Source organism: Primulina tabacum, chromosome 8, assembly GCF_025594145.1.
Source record: "Primulina tabacum isolate GXHZ01 chromosome 8, ASM2559414v2, whole genome shotgun sequence".
Lineage (NCBI taxonomy): Eukaryota > Viridiplantae > Streptophyta > Magnoliopsida > Lamiales > Gesneriaceae > Primulina > Primulina tabacum.
Genome location: NC_134557.1, coordinates 29,670,445 through 29,692,064, shown reverse-complemented (window position 1 = coordinate 29,692,064; position 21,620 = coordinate 29,670,445).

The following is a 21,620-nucleotide window of genomic DNA, read 5'->3' as shown; positions in this document are numbered from 1 at the left end:
TTCTATGGTAAGGGTTCCAGATCTCGGATTCCCTTAGTGTCTGCTTTGACTATGAGTAAATTTCTGCAGAAAGGAGCAGAGGGGTTCCTTATTTACTCTGTAGACCTACAGAAATCGAGCCCGAAATTGGCAGATTTGCCAATAGTACGGGAGTTTGCAGATGTATTTTCAGATGAGATCCCAGGGTTACCCCCAGCCCGAGAGGTAGATTTCAGTATTGATCTTATTCCAGGTACCGTTCCTATATCTCGAGCTCCGTATGGGATGGCGCCGATAGAGTTGAAAGAATTGAAAGCACGGTTAGAAGATCTTCTAGCCAAGGGATATATCAGACCCAGTGTATCTCCTTGGGGTGCTCCAGTGCTATTCGTGCGCAAGAAAGATGGTTCCATGAGATTATGCATCGATTATCGGCAACTGAATAAAGCGACGGTGAAGAATAAATATCCATTGCCACGTATTGACGATTTATTTGATCAGTTACAGGGATCATCTGTCTATTCCAAGATTGATTTGCGATCAGGATATCACCAATTGAGAGTTAGAGATGTTGACATACCGAAGACAGCATTCCGAACCAGGTATGGACATTATGAGTTTGTTGTCATGCCTTTTGGTTTAACGAATGCTCCAACGGTTTTTATGGGATTGATGAACCGTGTCTTTCAGAGGTATTTGGATGAGTTTGTGATTGTTTTTATTGATGATATCTTGGTTTATTCTAAGAATCTGAATGAACACGCCAATCATTTGAGAATTGTGTTGCAAACGTTGAGAAATGAAAGATTATTTGCTAAACTGTCAAAGTGTGAGTTTTGGCTGAGACAGGTTGTCTTCTTGGGTCATATCATATCTGGAGACGGTATTTCTGTGGATCCGAGTAAAGTTGAAGCTGTGATCAGTTGGCCGAGACCGACTTTTGTGCCTGAGATACGCAGTTTCATGGGTCTGGCAGGGTACTGTCGATGATTCATCAAAGATTTCTCCAGCATTGCAAAGTCGATTACCCAGTTGACACAGAAGAATGCTCCGTTTGTATGATCTGAGGAGTGTGAGTCTAGCTTTCTAGAGTTGAAGAAGAGGCTGACCAGTGCACCTGTCTTGATGATTCCTTCAGGTACTGGCGATTTCGTTGTATATTGTGATGCATCTCACAGAGGGCTAGGATGTGTTCTTATGCAGCGAGGTCATGTGATTGCGTATGCCTCAAGACAATTGAAGCCACATGAGATTCGATACCCAATTCATGATCTTGAATTGGCGGCTATTGATTTTGCATTGAAGATTTGGCGTCATTATCTTTATGGTGAGAAATTTGAGATCTACTCTGATCACAAGAGTCTAAAATATTTGTTTTCTCAGTCAGAATTGAACATGAGACAGCGTAGATGGCTTGATTTGTTGAAAGATTTTGATTGCGAGATCAAATACTACCCGGGGAAGTCAAATGCAGCAGCGGATGCCTTGAGTCGAAAGGTATGCGCTCTATCCTTATCGACGATAGGTGTTTCGAATTTAGTTGAAGATTTTTATTTGTCTGGTTTAGCATTTGATACAGATAGTAGACCATTGAAACTTGCTACGATTCAAGTTGAGCCAGATTTGATTATGAGAATCAAGGAAGCCCAAAGAATTGATCAGAATGTGCAGAAATCGATTGATATGGTCAGATCAGGACATCGGTCTGAGTATCAGGTACATGATTATGTTCTGTATGTGAATAATCCTCTTGTAATGCCAGATGTTCCAGAATTGAAACAACAGATTATGTCAGAAGCGCACTGTAGTCGGTTCAGCATTCATCCTGGTGGCAGGAAAATGTACAACGATTTGAAGACACAATTCTGGTGGAAACAGATGAAGTCAGATATTGCAGAATTTGTGTCTAAGTGCTTGAATTGCCAACAGGTAAAGGCCGAAAGATAGAAGCCCGGAGGTTTACTTCAGGGTTTATCTATTCCAGAATGGAAATGGGATCATATTGCCATGGATTTCGTGACGAAGTTACCTCGATCCTCCCGGGGCTGTGATGCGATTTGGGTCATTATTGACAGATTGACCAAATCAGCTTGTTTTATTCCATACAGAATGACATATCGACACGATCAGATGGCCGAGTTGTATGTCAAGGAAGTAGTCAGATTGCATGGTGTGCCGAAATCTATCGTATCGGATTGTGATCCACGATTCACTTCACACTTTTGGCACAGTTTGCAGCAGTCTTTAGGTACGAAATTGCACCTGAGTACTGCCTATCATCCCCAGACAGATGGACAGTCAGAGCGGACTATCCAGACTTTAGAGGACATGTTGAGAGCTGTAGTGCTAGATTTCGGCACTAGTTGGCAAGATTCACTGCCACTTTGTGAATTCTCGTACAACAACAGCTATCAGACGAGTATCGAGATGGCACCGTTTGAAGCTTTGTATGGCAAGAAGTGCAGATCTCCGTTGTACTGGGATGATATATCTGAGGTACCAGAACTTGGGCCTGATATGATTCGTGAAATGACTGAGAAGGTAAAGATAATCCAGAAGAGAATGAAGACGGCACAGGATAGACAAGCCAAGTATGTCAATATCAGACGTAGACCGTTAGTATTTGAACAAGGAGACAGAGTGTTTTTGAAGATTTCTCCTTTCAGAGGCATTGTCAGATTTGGAAAGCGGGGAAAGTTGTCTCCTAGATACATCGGTCCTTACGAGATTCTTGAGAAGATTGGCAATCGAGCATATCGACTGGCTCTTCCTCCTTCTTTATCTGGGATACATGACGTTTTTCATGTATCGATGTTGCGTAGATATATGCCAGATATTTCTCATATCATTCAGCCTGACGAAGCCGAGCTTGATCAGACTTTGAGTTATGTTGAGCAACCGATACAGATTCTCGATCGGAAATAGAAGCAGCTCAGGACAAAGACTATTCCACTTGTGGAAGTCCAGTGGAGTCGTCATGGCATCGAGGAAGCGACTTGGGAGACAGAAGCAGATATGAGACAGAGATATCCCGAGCTATTTCTATGACGTGAGTATTTATTCAGTTTTGATTATATTGCATCTTGTATATACTTCGATTGATTGAAGTCGATTTCGAGGACGAAATCATTTCTTAGAGGGGGAAATATGTAAGGCCCGAGAATTGGATTATCAAAATTAGAATTGTTTTGTTGATAATTAAGGGGATTGTAGATGCATTGTATCGGACCGGAAGAGACGGAAAAGTAGATGCAATTTTTGGTTTGAGATGAGCTCGGCGCATATGCGCCACCAGTCTGGCGCATATGCGCGACATTTCCAGCAACATTAGCGCACATGCGCGAGTAGATACGCGCATATGCGCGACATTTTGCTGAGGAGGTTCGTACCAGGCTGACCACCGAGTTCATGAGTCTGAGACAGGGGGATATGTCGGTTACGGAGTTTATCCGTAAGTTCGAGAGGGGCTGTCACTTTGTGCCCCTGATAGCGAATGATGCCAGAGCCAAGCTGATGCACTTCTTGGTGGGTTTACGGCCGATCTTGCGCCGGGATGTTAGGGTATCTGACCCTGCTACTTATGAGATTGCCGTCTCCAAGGCCTTAGCCGCAGAGCAGGATCTGCGGGATATCGAGAGGGATCGCCAGGGCAAGCGCCCAGTCCAGGCACCGCACCGCCCTCCTCCTCATCAGCATCAGCAGCAGAATAAGAGGCCTTTTCATGGACCGCCCAGGAACCGAGGCCAGCAGCAGCAGCGGGGACGCACAGCCCCGAGGACTCAGGAGCACCCAGTCTGTCCCAGGTGCTCACGTCGCCATCCTGGAGCATGTATGGCTGGCTCAGGAAAGTGTTTTAAGTGTGGCAGTCCAGACCACATGTTGCTGCAGTGTCCTCAGAGGAATCTGCCTACCCAAGGCAGAGTTTTTGCTCTCCATGCCGCGGAAATCAACCCGGAGACTATGTTGTTGACAGGGAGAATTTTTATATCTGGTTCCGCTACCAAGGCCTTGATAGATTCGGGGGCCACTCACTCATTTATTTCGGAGGTCTTTGCAAACTTTCTCAAGATCCAGACCATTGGGCTAGATACAGCCTTTTCAGTAGTGTTGCCGTCAGGCGAGGAGATGGCAGCCACCAATGTTATCCGAGATATAGACCTTGAGCTGCACGGTAATCTTGTTTATGCGGATCTGATTGTGCTACCGATGCCGGAATTTGACATCATCCTAGGGATGGACTGGCTATTGAGGAACAGAGTGTTGATAGACTTCTAGCGGAGATCCGTTCTTGTCCGACCGCCTGGAATGGAGCAGTTCGTATTTGAGCCGGACAGGTACTTTCCTTTACCGCGCATTATTCCTTATGTTCAGGCTAGGAAACTCATGCATAGAGGGTGTCGGGCATTTCTAGCGACCTTTTTATCTGTCCCCGAGGAACCCAGCCAGTCAGCCTCAGATGTTCCGATTGTCAGAGATTTCTTAGACGTTTTTCTCGAAGACGTCTCTGGTATGCCACACGAGAGAGAGGTGGAGTTTTCCATTGAGCTTATGCCAGGTACGGCTCCGATATCCAAAGCGCCGTACCGACTAGCACCGACAGAGATGGCAGAGCTTAAGAAGCAGATTCAGGAACTTCTCGACAAGGAGTTCATTCGCCCGAGCTTTTCTCTATGGGGCGCGCCGGTCTTATTTGTGAAAAAGAAGGATGGCTCGATGAGGCTTTGCATTGACTACCGGGAGTTGAACAGGGTTACAGTGAAGAATAAATACCCACTGCCGAGGATTGAGGATCTGTTTGACCAGTTGCAGGGAGCTTCGATTTTCTCCAAGATAGATCTGCGTTCCGGTTATCACCAGTTGAGGGTGAGAGATGCTGATGTCTCGAAGACAGCTTTCAGGACTCGTTATGGCCACTACGAGTTCCTAGTGATGCCGTTCGGTCTGACGAATGCGCCAGCGATCTTCATGGATCTAATGAATCGCGTATTTCAGCCGTACCTCGACCAGTTTGTGATAGTGTTCATAGATGACATTCTCGTCTACTCCAAGAATCAGGAGGAGCACAGCCGACATCTGACCACAGTGTTGCAGACATTGCAGAAGCACAAATTATTCGCAAAGTTCAGTAAGTGCGAATTCTGGTTAGAGAAGGTGGCGTTCTTGGGCCACATTGTTTCTAGCAGTGGTATTGAGGTAGACCCCGCCAAAGTTGTAGCAGTTAGAGATTGGGTTGTGCCTCAGAATGCATCAGAGATCCGCAGTTTTCTTGGGCTAGCAGGATATTACAGGAAGTTCATTCAGGGATTCTCATCCATTGCCGTTCCACTCACAGCACTGACCAAGAAAAATGTAAAGTTTGTGTGGAGCGAGGAGTGTCAGAAGAGCTTCGATACTTTGAAGCAAGCTCTTATCTCAGCACCCGTTTTGGCTGTACCGTCAGGATCTGGTAAGTTTGTCCTTTATACTGATGCTTCGAAGCTTGGTTTAGGTGCAGTTTTGATGCAGCATGGGAGAGTGATAGCGTATGCTTCTCGACAGCTGAAAATCCACGAGAAGAATTACCCTACCCATGATCTGGAGTTAGCGGCCGTAGTTTTTGCTTTGAAGATTTGGAGGCACTATCTGTATGGAGAGAAGTGTCAGATCTTTACCGACCATAAAAGCCTCAAGTATTTCTTTACGCAGAAGGAGCTGAACATGCGTCAGAGGCGTTGGTTGGAGCTTGTGAAAGACTACGATTGTGACATTAGCTACCACCCGGGTAAAGCTAATGTAGTTGCGGATGCTTTGAGCAGGAAAGTCGCAGTGATGGCTCATTTGACGATGCAAAAACCTCTTCAGATTGAGATGCAGAGGTTTGGTCTTGAGACTTATCCTCGAGGTAGAGTTCCTCGTTTATCTACCTTGACTATCCAGTCCTCTCTTATTGACCGTATTCGCAGCGGTCAGGCAGCAGATGAGCAGTTGGCACAGTGGAAGAAGAGAGATGAAGCCAAGGGCAGTGTTTTGTATGCAGTCAGCGACGGTATTGTGAGATACCGAGATAGGATATGGGTTCCCAGCAGTGATTCTATCCGAGCAGACATCTTATCAGAGGCCCATACGTCCCCGTACTCCATTCACCCTGGGAGTACGAAGATGTACAAAGATCTGCAGCTATTGTATTGGTGGCCAGGAATGAAGAAGGACATCAGGCGTTTTGTATCCGAGTGCCTGACTTGCCAGTTAGTGAAGGCCGAGCATCAGAGACCAGCAGGTTTGCTCAAGCCTCTTCCTATTCCCGAGTGGAAGTGGAAGAATGTTACCATGGACTTTGTGACCGGATTGCCGAGGTCAGCCAGAGGATCGAATGCTATCTGGGTGATTGTAGATCGTCTTACCAAATCAGCGCACTTCTTGCCTATTAAGACGACTTTCACCATGGTTCAGTATGCAGAGCTGTATATCCGAGAGATAGTCCGACTCCATGGTATTCCAGTTTCTATCGTATCCGACAGAGATCCCAGATTCACTTCCTCGTTTTGGAAGAGTTTGCATTCGACTTTGGGTACGAAGTTGCTGTTTAGCACAGCTTTCCATCCGCAGACAGATGGACAGTCGGAGCGAGTTATTCAGATCTTAGAGGATCTTCTCCGTGCTTGCGTCATTGATTTCTCTGGGAGTTGGGAGTCGAACTTACCATTGGTAGAGTTCACCTATAACAACAGTTTCCAGTCGTCCATAGGTATGGCTCCGTATGAGGCGCTGTATGTCCGCAAGTGTAGATCTCCTGTTTATTGGGATGAAGTAGGAGAGAGAGCAGAGTTGGGTCAAGAGATTGTTCAACAGGCAGCAGATGTAGTAGTCAAGATCCGTGATAGAATGAGGACTGCTCAGAGCCGACAGAAGAGTTATGCCGATCAGCGGAGGAGAGAGTTAGAGTTTGCAGTGGGCGATCATGTCTTCGTGAAAGTGGCACCTATGAAGGGTGTCATGAGATTTGGCAAGAAAGGGAAGCTCAGACCGAGATTCATTGGACCGTTTGAGATCCTCGACAGAGTTGGGACGCTAGCGTATCGTGTGGCTCTTCCGCCGAATCTGGCCGGAGTACACAATGTCTTTCACGTCTCCATGCTGAGGAAGTATATGGCAAATCCTTCGCATGTGCTGAATTTCGAGCCGTTGCAGCTTACTCCGAACTTATCTTATGAGGAGAGACCCGTGCAGATCATAGACAGACAGGAGAAGAAACTTCGGAACAAGTTGGTTAAGCGAGTCAAAGTCAAATGGCTCAACCATTCAGAGGAGGAAGCTACGTGGGAGTCTGAGCCGGAGATGAGAAGTCGATACCCTGAGTTATTCGGTGAGTTCTAATTTCGAGGACGAAATTTATTTAAGGGGGGAAGGATTGTAGAACCCGTATATCAGTAGACGTATAAGCCATGCATAATTCTAGATTTTTAAATTTAATTGACTTCATTGCATGATTATTTTAAATGCATTTGTTTGAAGTTAATTATTTTATTATTTCAGTTCAGTAGTTTGATTTTTAGCATTTCAGTTATTTCAGTGAGGCCGGACCAGAGTTGGAGTTTTGAGATAGAATTTAAGATTCGAGAAATATTTCCAGAAGTTAATTTAGCTAGCAACCAAGTTCATTTAAGTTAGAAAGGGAGGTTTGAGGATTTAATTTAATTATTTGAGGTGATTAAGAAATGAACTCATTTAAGTTATTTAATTAAGGGGTTAGCTCACTAAAATTATTTAAAGGATTAGTAAGGCTTTCAAGGATTATTAGTTGACTAGATAATCAACATTTCCCTTTATTTTATCATGCATTTTTCGGCCACCCTTAGTTGCTAGAAGATTCATTTTCCAACTCATCAACTTTGACCAATTCTTTGCATGTAATTAGTAGGATAATTCTAGGATTTTTGGGAGCACAATTTAATTAATTAATGGACATATCCTAGACTAGAAAATAAGCAAAATTTCGGCAACTACCTCCTTGAAGCATCCACCAACTTATTTGATATCAATTCAAAATTTAAAATTCAAAGGGGAGTGGACTTGGTCTTGATTCTTCCTTATATTGTGCACCCTTCTCCTCACCCCTCATAACCATTTTTCCCCCCCTCTCCTTTTCGAAAATTCAGAGTGAATTCACACTCATTTTCAGTAGAAAAATCGTGAGGTACCTAGCCAAAAAGAAGAGAGAAAAATCGAGAGCAAGGTAAGGTAGAAAAGAGAAGCGCTCCACCTCCTCCGTGCCGCGTCGTCGTCGTTTCGTTCGTTTTCTTTCGAAACGAAACCAGGCATGTCTAGATTTCTTTCAAACCTCAATCAAGTCATATTATCATTTATTTTTCAGTACATGATCATGTTTATTCAAGTAAAAATCGAGATCCAAGTCAAAACATTTTGAAACCACACATGCAGAATTTTCGATTTCCTTGGCAAGCTTCATGATTTCTTTTGGTTTGTGAGTTTCAGGTATTGGATCGGCTCCAGGCTTCCATGGCGGCTTGTATACATGTAGTAGGATGCATTAGGACCATGTTGGTCCATTCAAACCAGCCCCATGCTTGCTGGAAATTCAGAATGACAGCAACCTCCCCATAGGTGCAGAAATGTTGTTCGAAAAATTCAGTTTCTTGTCATGGAGGAAGGATCTGATCTTGGCTGCCCCAAGGGCCTATAGCCATGGTTGGATCACTTCCCTAGCAAGTCTAAGACGTGACTAAGTTGCCCTTTTGGTGGCTTGGTCCATGGTTCATCGGTTTTTAATAAAAACATCACAACAGCCCCTATACCCTTTCGGCTACTTCGGTTGGACAGCTTTTGGTTTCGGTTTGTGTTTGCTTGGTGTGGATCTTGTTTGGCCTATGGCCCTTAGCCACGGTTCATATCATGATCCTAGATGTCTAGATCGTGCCATGGTCAATCAAATGGTCATTGGAACGACACGAGACATCGATCATAGCATAAACACTACACACGCATGCACGTTGCTCTCGGTTGGACCCTTCGGTTGAGTTATGGTGTGATGCGGATTGTGGCTGGCCTAGGGCCCTTAGCCATGGTTCAAATCATTCCTTGGGATGTTGGTAAGAGTCTCTGGTCGGTGGTTCACTCCCCTAATGGCCGATAGTCTCGAAACCAACGCAAGTCTTGTAGTTGCGCAGCTGCTGGAAATTACAGCAAGTTGCTGTGTCGGTTCAGAGGCTCGTTCGAGTTCTTGGTTGGCTTTTAGCCCATGGCCTTGGACTGGACAGTGCCTCATTGAGTTAGGAAGGTCATGTTTTCAGCCGTTCGTCATTTGGATAATTTTTGAGGTCGTACGAGAATTTACGGTGCAATGTGCCAAATTGATTCTCGAAAGAGCGTTTCGTGTTTTGGCCTCCATTCCACCTAGATTTCGACCCTATCATTTTAGGAACATTATTTTATGATTTTTCAGCGTATTTTAATCATGACTATACGTCGGTTCAGTGTCGGTTCAGGTTGGCTCGGAGTCATGATTAAATGCGAAGTCATTAGGCGTCATAGTCGCATCTTTTGAACGTAAATTGCGTAGTTGGTCAAGTTTAAGCTATTGCATATTTTTCGTGGCATAGTTAGGTTGCAGCGAGCCTGGGAACGATCCAATCCAATCCAGTTGGTAAAATTACAGGAATTTTCATTATGCCAGTTAATTATTTTACGTTCATTAAATAGAAAATGATTATTTTTGAGATTTATGCGATATGGCTTGTGGTTCATTCACTATGTGAGAGTGTTATTTTATACGGTCGCCAGTGACCGATCAGTTCAGTATGGTACCACCCGGTCGCCAGTGACCGGCCAGCTCAGTTCAGTTTCAGCCTCCCCGGTAGCCAGTTACCGATCAGTTCAGCTTAGTGCAGTGGCCACAGGCGTAGAAACATAATCTCAACAGAAAATTTTATCAGTTATTTCAGTACAGGCTCCAAGGAGCAGACATTTTTACAGTGATTTTCAGTTCAGTTATGCACGTATTATAATTGCTTAGTACAAATTATTTTCAGTATGCCTCAGGACATGATATGTTAACTCATGCATATTTTTCAGATTTTTACTCGTTACCTGTGTTATTATGCATGCTGGGTCTTTAGGCTCACTAGACTTGATTGTTGTAGGTACTGATGAGGCCAGGGCCGAGGGCGGGGACCAGTGAGCCAGCTTAGGTCGGCAATAGTGGCACCCGAGGACCTCAGAGCAGCAGTTGTGAATTTTTTTTCCGCAAACAATTTTATCAGTCGTTGGATATTTTTAAATCGTTGTTGTTGGCAAAACTTTAATTTTCTTCCGCTGCAATATTTTGAAATATTGAACTTGATTCACCAGTGATTTTATGAATGAGGCCATTTAAGTTCTTTTAAAAAGAAAATTTTTAATTTTCCGCAAATTTTCAAGAAAGGAGTTTTAGGCCCTTCACAATAAATCATAAGGCATACTATCATGCATAAAATCAATAACAGTCTATGAAACCAAATCAAAATAAGCATGCAATAACAATTCAATTCATATCTTGACTCGACTCGACTCTAACTCTAGGGATGCCGGTGTGAATAAGACGTCACTTTCTGTCACCTACCCCCCAATCAGGGTGACGGTACGTCTTATTCCTAGACTTCGGTCCTGTCTGTATCGAATGTCTACAATCGGAGGAAATATGCTCCTATGCGTCGATACCACCGAACATCTAGAAATTTGGCAAATCTGCCAATGACTCTTCTATCTCAAATGTTTGAAAATAAATCTATAAACAAAGCATAATCATAACAAAATATAACCAACAATCTAGTGTGTGATTTTGTTGGGAAACTCAAATTGAATCTTATTTGAGTTGTGTCTTCCCAAAACAAAACATGAATTATACCTTTGTCTTCCCGGTCTGACGAAGTCGAAGTCTTGTATTCCAATCTGTCCATACCCAGTCTGGCAATGACAAGTCACATAAATACCATATCAGTATATAACTCAATTCAAGACCTGTTCTTATCAATACTCAAATCAATACATAATCTGATCCATATCGGAACAATGTACAATCTAATTCATATCAACGCTATCACGCTACAATCAAAATCATTACTGAATCTAGTCAATCTAAATCAACTGATGTTTCGACGGCATAACAATACAGTCTCGATAACCCCGTCAATCTTAACATAGCAAGTATAATACCAAAATTCATAATCTCAATATCGGTACACTTAAAATCAGTAACAACACAACTCTTATATCAAATTTCAATCAATTCAACTCTGAAACTCATAACAATTGTATAAACAGTCTATTATTTAATCTGACTTCAATTATACAATGTCTACTGTAGAAGAAACACCATATCTGATTCATATTCAATTCTGACAATATCATAAATTCAAATCATGTCTAAACGTAACAAAACTTACGTCCAGTTTTAGCCTGCATTGATACGAACTCGGTGCTGAAGTCGGATTGAAAATCTAACGGGCGGTTTCTTCGTAAATTAATTTCTAAGAGCACGAACTAAAATTTCTCCTCAACTCTCGATTTCCTTCCGACTTTCTGAAGATAATTCGTATGCTTATATATATATATACATACCAGGCATGCAGCAAGGCAAGTGGCGTCGTGCATGTTCTGCATATGCGCGCACAAAGTCGCGCATATGCGCCGGTTGTTCGAACCAGCATTTTGTCTTCTCGCGCATATGCGCCAATCACTTCCGCGCATATGCGCCGAACATTCTGCCCATCACGCGCATGTGCGCCATCTACGTCGTGCATATGCGCCGATTACTCTCCTAGCCTAATGGACACCTCGCGCATATGCGCGCCCTCAAACCGCGCATATGCGCGCAAGGTTATGTCTTCCTCGCGCATGTGCGTCCAGCACGTCGCGCATGTGCGCAAGGACTTCTCCTTTCATCTCTTTTGATTTTCTTTTGGTTTTCCCGGTCCGATCCGTTCCGTCTATAATCATATTAATTATCAACAATAGATTATAATAATCATCGCCAAATCCTTTCAAATTAACAGGATAAATTTCTTGGGCCTTACTGATGTGGTGGTCAAGATTCGTGACAGGATGAAGACAGCCCAAAGCCTTCAGAAGAGCTATGTCGATAAGAGGAGAAGAGATCTCGAGTTTGCCGTAGGAGATCACGTATTCGTCAAGATAGCACCTATGAAGGGTGTAATGAGATTTGGGAGGAGAGGCAAACTGAGTCCGAGATTTATTGGGCCGTTCGAGATTCTGGACAGAGTTGGGACAGTAGCTTACCGTGTAGCCCTTCCGCCGAATCTGGCCGGGGTACACAATGTGTTCCACGTTTCTATGTTGAGGAAGTATCTAGCTAATCTTTCGCATGTTCTGAGCTACGAGCCGTTGAAGCTTGCTCCAGATCTGTCATATGAGGAGCGACCGACTCAAATCCTAGACAGACAGGAGCGCGGACACCGGAACAAAGTGACTAAGTTGGTCAAAGTCCGGTGGCTAAATCAATCAGTGGAGGAAGCTACTTGAGAATCAGAAGAAGATATGAGACTTTCCTACCCGGAGTTGTTTGGTAAGACTTAATTTCGAGGACGAAATTTATATAAGTGGGAGAGGAACTGTAGTGCCCAAATTCAGTACACATATAACCCATGTATCTGTTTATTTATTAGATCATTTAATTAATTTTAAATGAGTTTTAGCCATGCATGATTTATGAAAATGCATTATTTTAAATTATTCATGTTTATGGTGATGCACGTTAAAATGTTTTTCGAGTTTCACGTTTCAGGCGATTATTCGAGGTGGGATTGAGGAAAAGAGACCGGTGACGATTGGTGGCAATTTTAAATGTGGTATTTTATTTTAAGCTAAGTTCGGGGCGTTTTAAATAATTTATTGAGTTTTAGCATTTTTAAAGCTTAAAGCACTTATTTAGTAATTTTGAGAGTTTAAAACTTTTAAACTTGTTATTGTGTGGGTGTTATTTTAATTAAGGAGTTATTTAAACCAGTGTGTATTTTTTTTCCAAGAAATTGTGAGTTAGTGCTTGATTAACTTTTAATTAGTTGTTAATTTATTTTTAAGCAATTTATTTCCCTAAATTCACCCCTAACTCACGCACACACACACATTATTTCACACACTACTTATCGGAAAAACACACACACTATCACAATTCACATTTTTATTATTTTAAAACAAGGAAAGACCTAGGGCTCTTGTTCCTAGAGCAGCCGCCCCCCCCCCCCCCCTCCACTAGATTTCCAGCAGGTTTCGTGTGTTTTGTGGCAAGAAAATCGTTGCGCGATCGTCCCGGATCAACCTCGCTTCTATCTCCGCTTCGGTGACGCTATTTCGGTAACGTTTGTTATCATAAGGCACGTATAATCTCTCTTTTGCTGCATCGATCATGTCATAGTATGTGTTGCGTTGTTTTTATGCGTAAAATCCATGTATGATGTGTAGTAGTTTGAGCGGTTAATTGTTTGGATCGATTTTGAAGGAAAATTTTTAGATCTAAACCACGTTTTTAGTGTTCTTATTAAAACTGCGAATGTTCGGTCAAGATTTTGGGAAAACTTTCAACGCAAAAAACGTAGAACTTTTTGATACCTTCGATATGATATAAGATTTGAAATTTTTGGAAAAAAATTGAGTGAGTTATGGCGTTTTTCGTGGGACTGCTCAAACTGCGTTTTCAGAAAATTATGATATTGATGCGTTCTTGAAGTTTATTTGTTGCAGTCTTCGTTGGGGATCGACGGGCGATCGTTGTTGCATCTAGGTATGATTATTATGATGTTGGGTTGGTATTTTGTATGTCGTTTAGTGTCGATAGGTACTCGAGCACCTTAGTAGTTGTAGGAATCGAGTTGGTGTCGATTACCACGTTTTTTGAATTGTATGTGCCATATGGTGAACATCGTTGCTTTGGATGTCGTACGAAATTGTTTTGATGTTATAGCATGCTAGGATGGGTCTCGGGGTGTCGATTCATAGTCCGTGCAATCGAGTCTAGAAAGTTAAGCAAAACATGTACAAAAATTTTTGTAAGTTCGCGTTCACAGTAGGTACATAGACCCATACACGGACCATGACACGGGGTCCGTGCCTTTGTTTCTTTCACGGTGTCATCCTTGCGAGCCTACACGGACCCCTAGACGGACCCTAGCACGGGGTCCGTGTCCTCTCCACCCCGTTAAATTATGAACGAGTTAGATCGTGGTTGGAAAGCGTTAAATTATGAACGGGGACCAACCAGCCCGTTAAATTATGAACGGGGATCTCATGTATGTGGCAGTGGATACGTCCCTGTCAGTCTAGTACTGTGGTTTGTCTGATCAGGCGCTTATTATGTATGGGTCACTTGCTTTGAAACATCCTCTACGCAAAATGAAGTCATGTATGTTTAAGTATGATCAAGTATGCAAGCATGTTTATGAAAGCTTTTAAGTTATGGCACGTCTATGTATGTATGCAAGTTCAAGCTCATTTCAAATCCAAGCTTCAAGTATGTACGCTCTATTTTAAAGTTGCATGCGATTTTATTATGTAATACTTGTTATTCTCAGTTTATACGTGTTGAGTCTTTAGACTCACTAGACTTGATCGATGCAGGTGAGGATGATCATGATGAGACGAGGGGTGGGGACCAAGGAGCCGGCTTGGACTGAGCAGAAGGCTAGACCCGAGGACCGCCCACGCTATATTTAAGATTTTAAGCATGAAAATATTGATACTCTGATTTTATGTTTTGATGCGAGATGTTCTGAGCAAGCTTTTCCTTAAAAAAGATTTTTTATATTGGTGAATGGATGATGTAGTGACGATCGTATTGATTTTATTTTCGTATTCAAGAAAATTTTTAATTTTTCCGCAAGTTTTAAGTAGTAAAAAGTACGGTACGTTACACACGGCTAGTTGTATCAATGAACCATTGAGGGCCACACAAGTACTAGCTTTCTAGATCCCGTTGAGAAGTAAAATAGTTCAATGTGTTGAACGGCTTATAAAGGAGTTTATAAGCGTAAGGAAAAATAGAAGTATGACTTCTATGAGGGAAATGTAACTTTTAATTTGTGGAAGTGTTCCTAAATTAAAAGTTGGCCAAATGAATAATGTATTTGAAAATTGTGATTTTCATAAACATTATTAAGGACTAAATTAAATTAATTCAAATTTTGAGTTAATTAAACATTAGTGGACCTAGTAAAGTTCAAATAATTAAATTAATTCAAGTGTTGGATTAATTAAATAGCATTGGGCCTAGTAGAGCCCAATTAAAAATAATTATTAAACTAGTCGATTTGAGTAATATCAAGTAAAGGTTAAATGGTCTCAAATGTATTTGAGACATTTTAAATAAAAGTCCATGGGCCTTGTAATTGTTACAAGCCCAAGTAAAATGCATGCTTAGAAGGTGAAGGGTTGGAGACATCTTTTTAGTTAATTGCATGGCATGCACATGCACCTTTTTGCTTTAACTTTTTCTACAACCAAGAAAAGTTTCCTCCCTTCTCTCCTACACTAAGTTGCCCGAAATTCGCACCATTTTTCTCTCCAATTTTTGGTTCTTCAATTGTTGAGGAAAGAAGATACTTCTCAAAGAAAAATTCTCTAATTTTTCTAGTGCAAAATAAGAGGGGTTCTAGTTAGTTAGTGGTGGGCCTAATTTTGAAGAAAAGAGGCTTGTAGATTGTCTTGCCATCAAGAGCTTAGTTGTATATTAACTAAGTTGGAGCCATAACATCAATCCTTATGATTGATAGGTATAAATTTCTTGACACCCTATGAATGTCATAGTTGTGTTTTGTATATGTTACATGCTAGTACATGAGGTGTTCAAATTTTTCTTTAAAATTTCGGTTTTCATGCCTTGAAAAGATTTTTGAACTTCCGTTGCGCATTTGAACACCTAAAATCGATACCCTTTCAAGTGGTATCATGAGCTAAGGGTACTATTTTGTGTAGCATATACATAATATTATATTTTGGTCGATTTCTAACCGCTTGAGATGAAATTTTTGAAACAAAATCAAGGCATTTTGGGGAAAATTTCGGGCAGCTCGGGTTGCCCGAGGGGCTGCCCGAACGTTCCCCTCAAAAATAAAAAATAAAATTTTTGTTGGACAGAATCCGACGACGGAGCTTCGGCGACGGCGATGACGACTAAGGTTTTCAAAAGGTGTTTTGAAATATCAAAGTGTCATGAGCCTTGAATTGTTGGGCCATTAGATGGCTAACATATTTGTGAATTTAAATGGGCCAAAATATTTTTGGTGAAAAATGAATTTTTTGGGCCCTTAACTTTAAATTTACAAAAGTTGCAAATATTTTATCATAAAATAAATAATTGAAGTTGGACTTTAATTATTTATAGTAAATTGTGATTTCCAAGAAATTCGGTTATAAATAAATTAATTGGAAAGTAGACAAAGGTATTTGTATACTTTGTTAATTTAGTTTATAATCGTGGCGGTTAGTGATTGGTTCAAGATATATAATATTGAATCAATTAATTATTGTGATAATTAATTGATGGTGTATGATATGTGATATTATGCATGAAGGATGATCAAAAGCCCAAGCCCAATTTGCTAGGTTTTTGTTAGGATATTTTGTGTTGAATGATTGTAATAATTATCAAATTTAAAGTGAGCTTGGTTTATGACCGTTCCCACCCCCCATGAGATGTATCCCTATTTGTCATGGATATTTATTTGTAAATATTAGTATATTGGAAGATCAAGATTGGAAGATGGTGGCCTTGGTGATTATGAATATCGAAGACATGTAAATATTGGAAGCATATGTAATAGTTGCATTTGCATCCCTTGCATTTCCCTAGAATTCGACCTAGGCCCGTGTTTAGCTCACACGGGCCATTAGTATTAGGGCGATTGATCATCCTTGTTTTGTTTACTGTTTATAATATATGTATGATATGTTATAAATAATGAGTATGTGCGTTATTATTGTGATAATAACAAAGTTGCCTGAATCCGGCAAACATACGATCAAACATGGCGAGTTTTTTAAATAAAATTAATGATGAGACCTTTCAAAATTAAAAACCCTCATTTTGAATAAGATTCAAAATTAATATCAAGCCCGAAAAGGGGAATTATAAATTTGTTTATAATTTCGATGTCTTCCATCGACAATGGGTGCATGATGAACGCTACCCGTGCTCGGGGCTCGGCTCATATTATTGGGGGGGCCCAGAGTGCGGAAAAGCTGTGACATCCATTGACATGGTGATGTGAACTACGTGGAACTCCCATGATTTCGGCTCATATTATTGAGGAAAGTCATGGCGACCGTCCATTAAGGTTCAACATCGATGGGTAAGGCTTGACACGTGAAGATGAACGACGTCATATTATTGGGTCCTAATCAAACGTGAGACAAAAGTTTACGTAAAGGGTTGCCTTGTGATGCAATTGGAAACTACCTTTTAGGAATTTTGATTGGCTGATATTATTCGGGATCATAATTCGCTAATTGGACCTTACGTACCTACTGAGGAAAGGAGCTTCCCGTCTTCAATAGAGGGTAGTGAAAATGTCAAAACAGTGAGAGCGATTATTTCTGAAGTAAAAGTCCGTACTTTATATCTTACTAAATATTTTAAAATAGTCATTAACATTTATCTGTTTTACTTTTCAGTACAATTTTTTGACAATGTCTTTGATTCGCAATCCGCTATCTACAATACTCGACAAACACGTATTAATCGGACCTAATTACCTCACTTGGCTAAGAAACCCAAAGATCGTCTTGAACTCGGAAAAGATTGCATATACATTGACTGAGTCGCCCCCTGTTGAGGCTCCGACTAGCTGCACTCCTGAGGAATTGCAGACTTACAAGGAATGGTGTGACCATGACTTGAAAGCCAGGTGTTATATGCAGGCTTCTATGAATGATGAGCTGCAGAGGCGTTTTGAGGATGCAAAGAGTGCTGCTGACATTCATTTGCATCTCAAGGAGCTCTTTGGTGAGCAAACACGGCCTCTTAGGCATGCTACCGTCAAGGAGCTAATCACTTTGCGCATGCGAGATGGGGCTTCGGTCCATGAGCATGGCCTAAAGATGATTGGGCTCGTGGACAAGCTCGTTGGCATGGAACTTACGTTGCCTTCGGAGTTGACCACCGACGTGTTGCTCTTGTCACTGCCTAGCTCATTTGATCCTTTTGTGGTGAACTTCAATATGAACAAGATGGAGCCGACCCTTGAGGAGTTGGTGAACATGCTTGTGACCTTTGAGTCCACCATCAAGAAAGAGAAGCCGGTTCTTTATGTGGGTTCTTCATCTGGTACGAAGATTGATCCACATGGGAAGGGAAAGGAGCGTTCTTTCCAACGTCCCAAGAAGAACGTGCCCTTGATGAGGCAATCTCCGAATCCCGTCGTGGCAGCCACACCAGTTAAGGCTGACAAGACTAGTGATGTTTGTCATCACTGCAAGAAGCCTGGACATTGGAGACGTAATTGCAAAGAATATCTTGCTCAGAAAAGTTTTGAAAATGGTATGTTCTACATTGAAGTAAACATTTCAATTAACTCTACTTCTTGGGTATTGGATACCGGCTGTGGCTCACATCTCTGTAATGATTTGCAGGTGATGGGAAGAAGTATGAGACTAAGGGGAGGTGAGACCTTCTTGAGGATGGGCAATGGGGCAAGAGTTGCTGCCAAGGCTGTTGAAGATGTTTACTTATTGTTGAACAATAATTTTAAGTTAATTTTTAAGAGATGTTTTGTTTTGACCTGATTTGATGAAAAAAACATTGTTTCCATTTCTATGTTGATAAAGATGGATATTCTTATTTTTTTAGCAAAGGTGTTTGCAATATTTACAAGAATGAATGTTTGATTGGTGCTGGTGAACTTGAAAACGATCTCTGTAACTTAAAATTGAAAGATATTCCACTAAATGTCCATTCAAAGGCAGACACCATATGAGATATAGATGGGTAAGCCTCCCAAATATTCTTATCTTAGTATATGGGGGTGCCCTGCTTATGTGAAACAGGTAGTGGGAGATAAATTGGATAGTCGATCCATTTTATGTTACTTTGTGGGATATCAAAGGAATTTAGTTGGATACTATTTCTATCATACTCAAGAAACAAAAGTGTTTGTTTCTAAGAATGCAACCTTTTTGGAAAAGGAATTTCTATTGGATAGAAAAGGGAGATGATAGAACTCGAAGAGGTTCGAGAGACACCCACAATTATAGAACCCACACCCGAAGAGGCAAGAGAGGAGATACAAGCTCCTAGAAGATCCGAGAGAGTCTCGAGACCACCTATGAGGTATGGTCTGCTTTTTGAAGAGGGCCATGATGAGCCGAACCATGGATGTGATCCAAGGACCTTCAAGGAAGCGTTATCTAATGACGATTCATCCAAGTGGCTTGAAGCGATGGAATCTGAGATGAATTCCATGCATTCAAACCAAGTGTGGAATCTCGTGGATCCACCTGAGGGAATTGTTCCCATAGGGTGTAAATGAATTTAGAAGAGGAAACTTGGGGCGGATGAGAAGGTATTGACCTTCAAGGCGCGATTGGTGGCAAACGGATATACTCAAAGACAAGGAGTTGAATTTGAGGAAACCTTTTCTCTAGTTGCAATGTTTAAGTCCATTAGGATATTGCAAGCCATAGCTGCATGGTATGAATATGAGATATGGCAGATGGATGTCAAGACAGCATTTCTTAATGGGGATATTAAGGAAGAGATATACATGTCTCAACCTGAAGGGTTACATCTGTCGGAAATGAGCATATGGTATGCAAACTTCAGAGATCTTTTTATGGTCTAAAGCAGGCATCTAGGAGTTGGAACCTCAAATTCGACAGTACAATCAAAGAGTTTGGTTTTACTAAGAATCCTGAGGAACCCTGGGTGTATAAGAAGGTTAGTGGGAGTGCTGTGTCATTCCTGGTGTTGTATGTTGATGACATTCTACTCATTGGGAATGATGTATGGATGCTGCAATCAACTAAGATATGGTTAGCGAGTAAGTTCTCGATGCAGGACTTGGGTGAAGAATCTTTTGTATTGGGAATACAGATCTATAGAGATAGATCGAAAAGATTGCTTGGTCTCACCCAGTCCACATACATTGATACTATCGTGAAGCGGTTCTCGATGGATGAGTCCAAGAGAGGACATCTACCAATGTGTCATGGCGTGTCCCTATCCTATTCTATGTCTCCCAAGACTGATGCAGAGATAGCGGCGATGACACGAATTCCGTATGCATTTGCAATTGGTAGCACTGTAGAACCGGTAAATCAGTCTACGTATAAGCCATGCATAATTCTAGTATTTTAAATTAAAATGATTTTATTTCATGAATATTTAAATGCTTTTTCTTAAGTTGATTATTTTATGCATTAGTTTGATTTTTATCATTTCAGTTAATTCAGTGAGGCCAGACTAGAGTTGGAGTTTTGAGATAGAATTTAAGATTCAGAAAACATTTCCAGAATTTATTTTAGTTAGCTAGTAAGTTAATTTAAGTTAAAAGGAAGTTTAAGGAATTATTTAAGTTACTTGAGGTGAGTAGAAAATAAATCCATTTAAGTTCCATAATTAAGAGATTAGTTCACTAAATTATTTAAAGGATAGGTGAGGCTTTTGAGGGTTATAAATTTACTAAATAAACAACATTTCCCCTCCATTTATAAGTTAGATTTCGGCCACCCCTTGGAGATGCAACTTTTCTTTGCCAACTCACCCTTTGACCCATTCTTTGTAAAGTTTAGCATGCAAACTTTTTTTAATTATTGGTCAACCTTAATTAATGAATATTAGAGCATATCCTAACCTAGTCTAGATGAGAATATCGGTCACCTCATTCCCCCCAAGAAGACTTGATCAAACAATTTCAAAATTTAAATGAGAGGTAGACTTAGTCTTGCCCTTTGAATTCCTTTATTAGTGGATCTTCCCCTCACTCTCCTAACCATCATTCTCCACCCCTCCATCACCGAGATTCAGAGAGTTTTAGAGGCAAAAATCGTGAGCCACTCAGCCATTAACAAGAGAAAATAATCGAGTGAAGAAGCAAGAAAAGAAAGCGCTCCACCTCCTCCGCGCCGGATCGTCTAATTCTTTCGTTTTTCTTTCAAACGAAACCAGGCATGCATATATTCTTCCTTGACTCTTCAATCAAGTCCTACTATCATTATTTTTATATTTCATGATCATCATTTCATGCAAAAACCGAAATATATCAAACATTTTTTCAGAAAATAAAGGGTGCAGAATTTCGGCTTTCATGATGCTCTTCACAGTTTCTTTTGTTTTGATGGTTCCAGGTATTAGTTCGATTCCAGGCTCCCAAGGTTACATCTAAACATGTAATAGGATGCATTAGGACCATGTTGGCCCATTAATTTAACCCCATGCACGCTGGAAGTCGAGAAGATGACAGCAACTTCCCATTTGTGTCCATATGAGTTTCAAAAAAAAAAAATTCAGGTTGCTGTCAAAGGGAAAAGTTTTCGATCATGGTTGCTCAAAAGGCCTATAGCCATGGTTAGATCACTCCCCTAGCATGTCTAAGACATGACTAAGTCGGCCTTTTGGTGGCTTGGTCCATGGTGAATCGGTTTTCAAATAAAACAACAAGAAC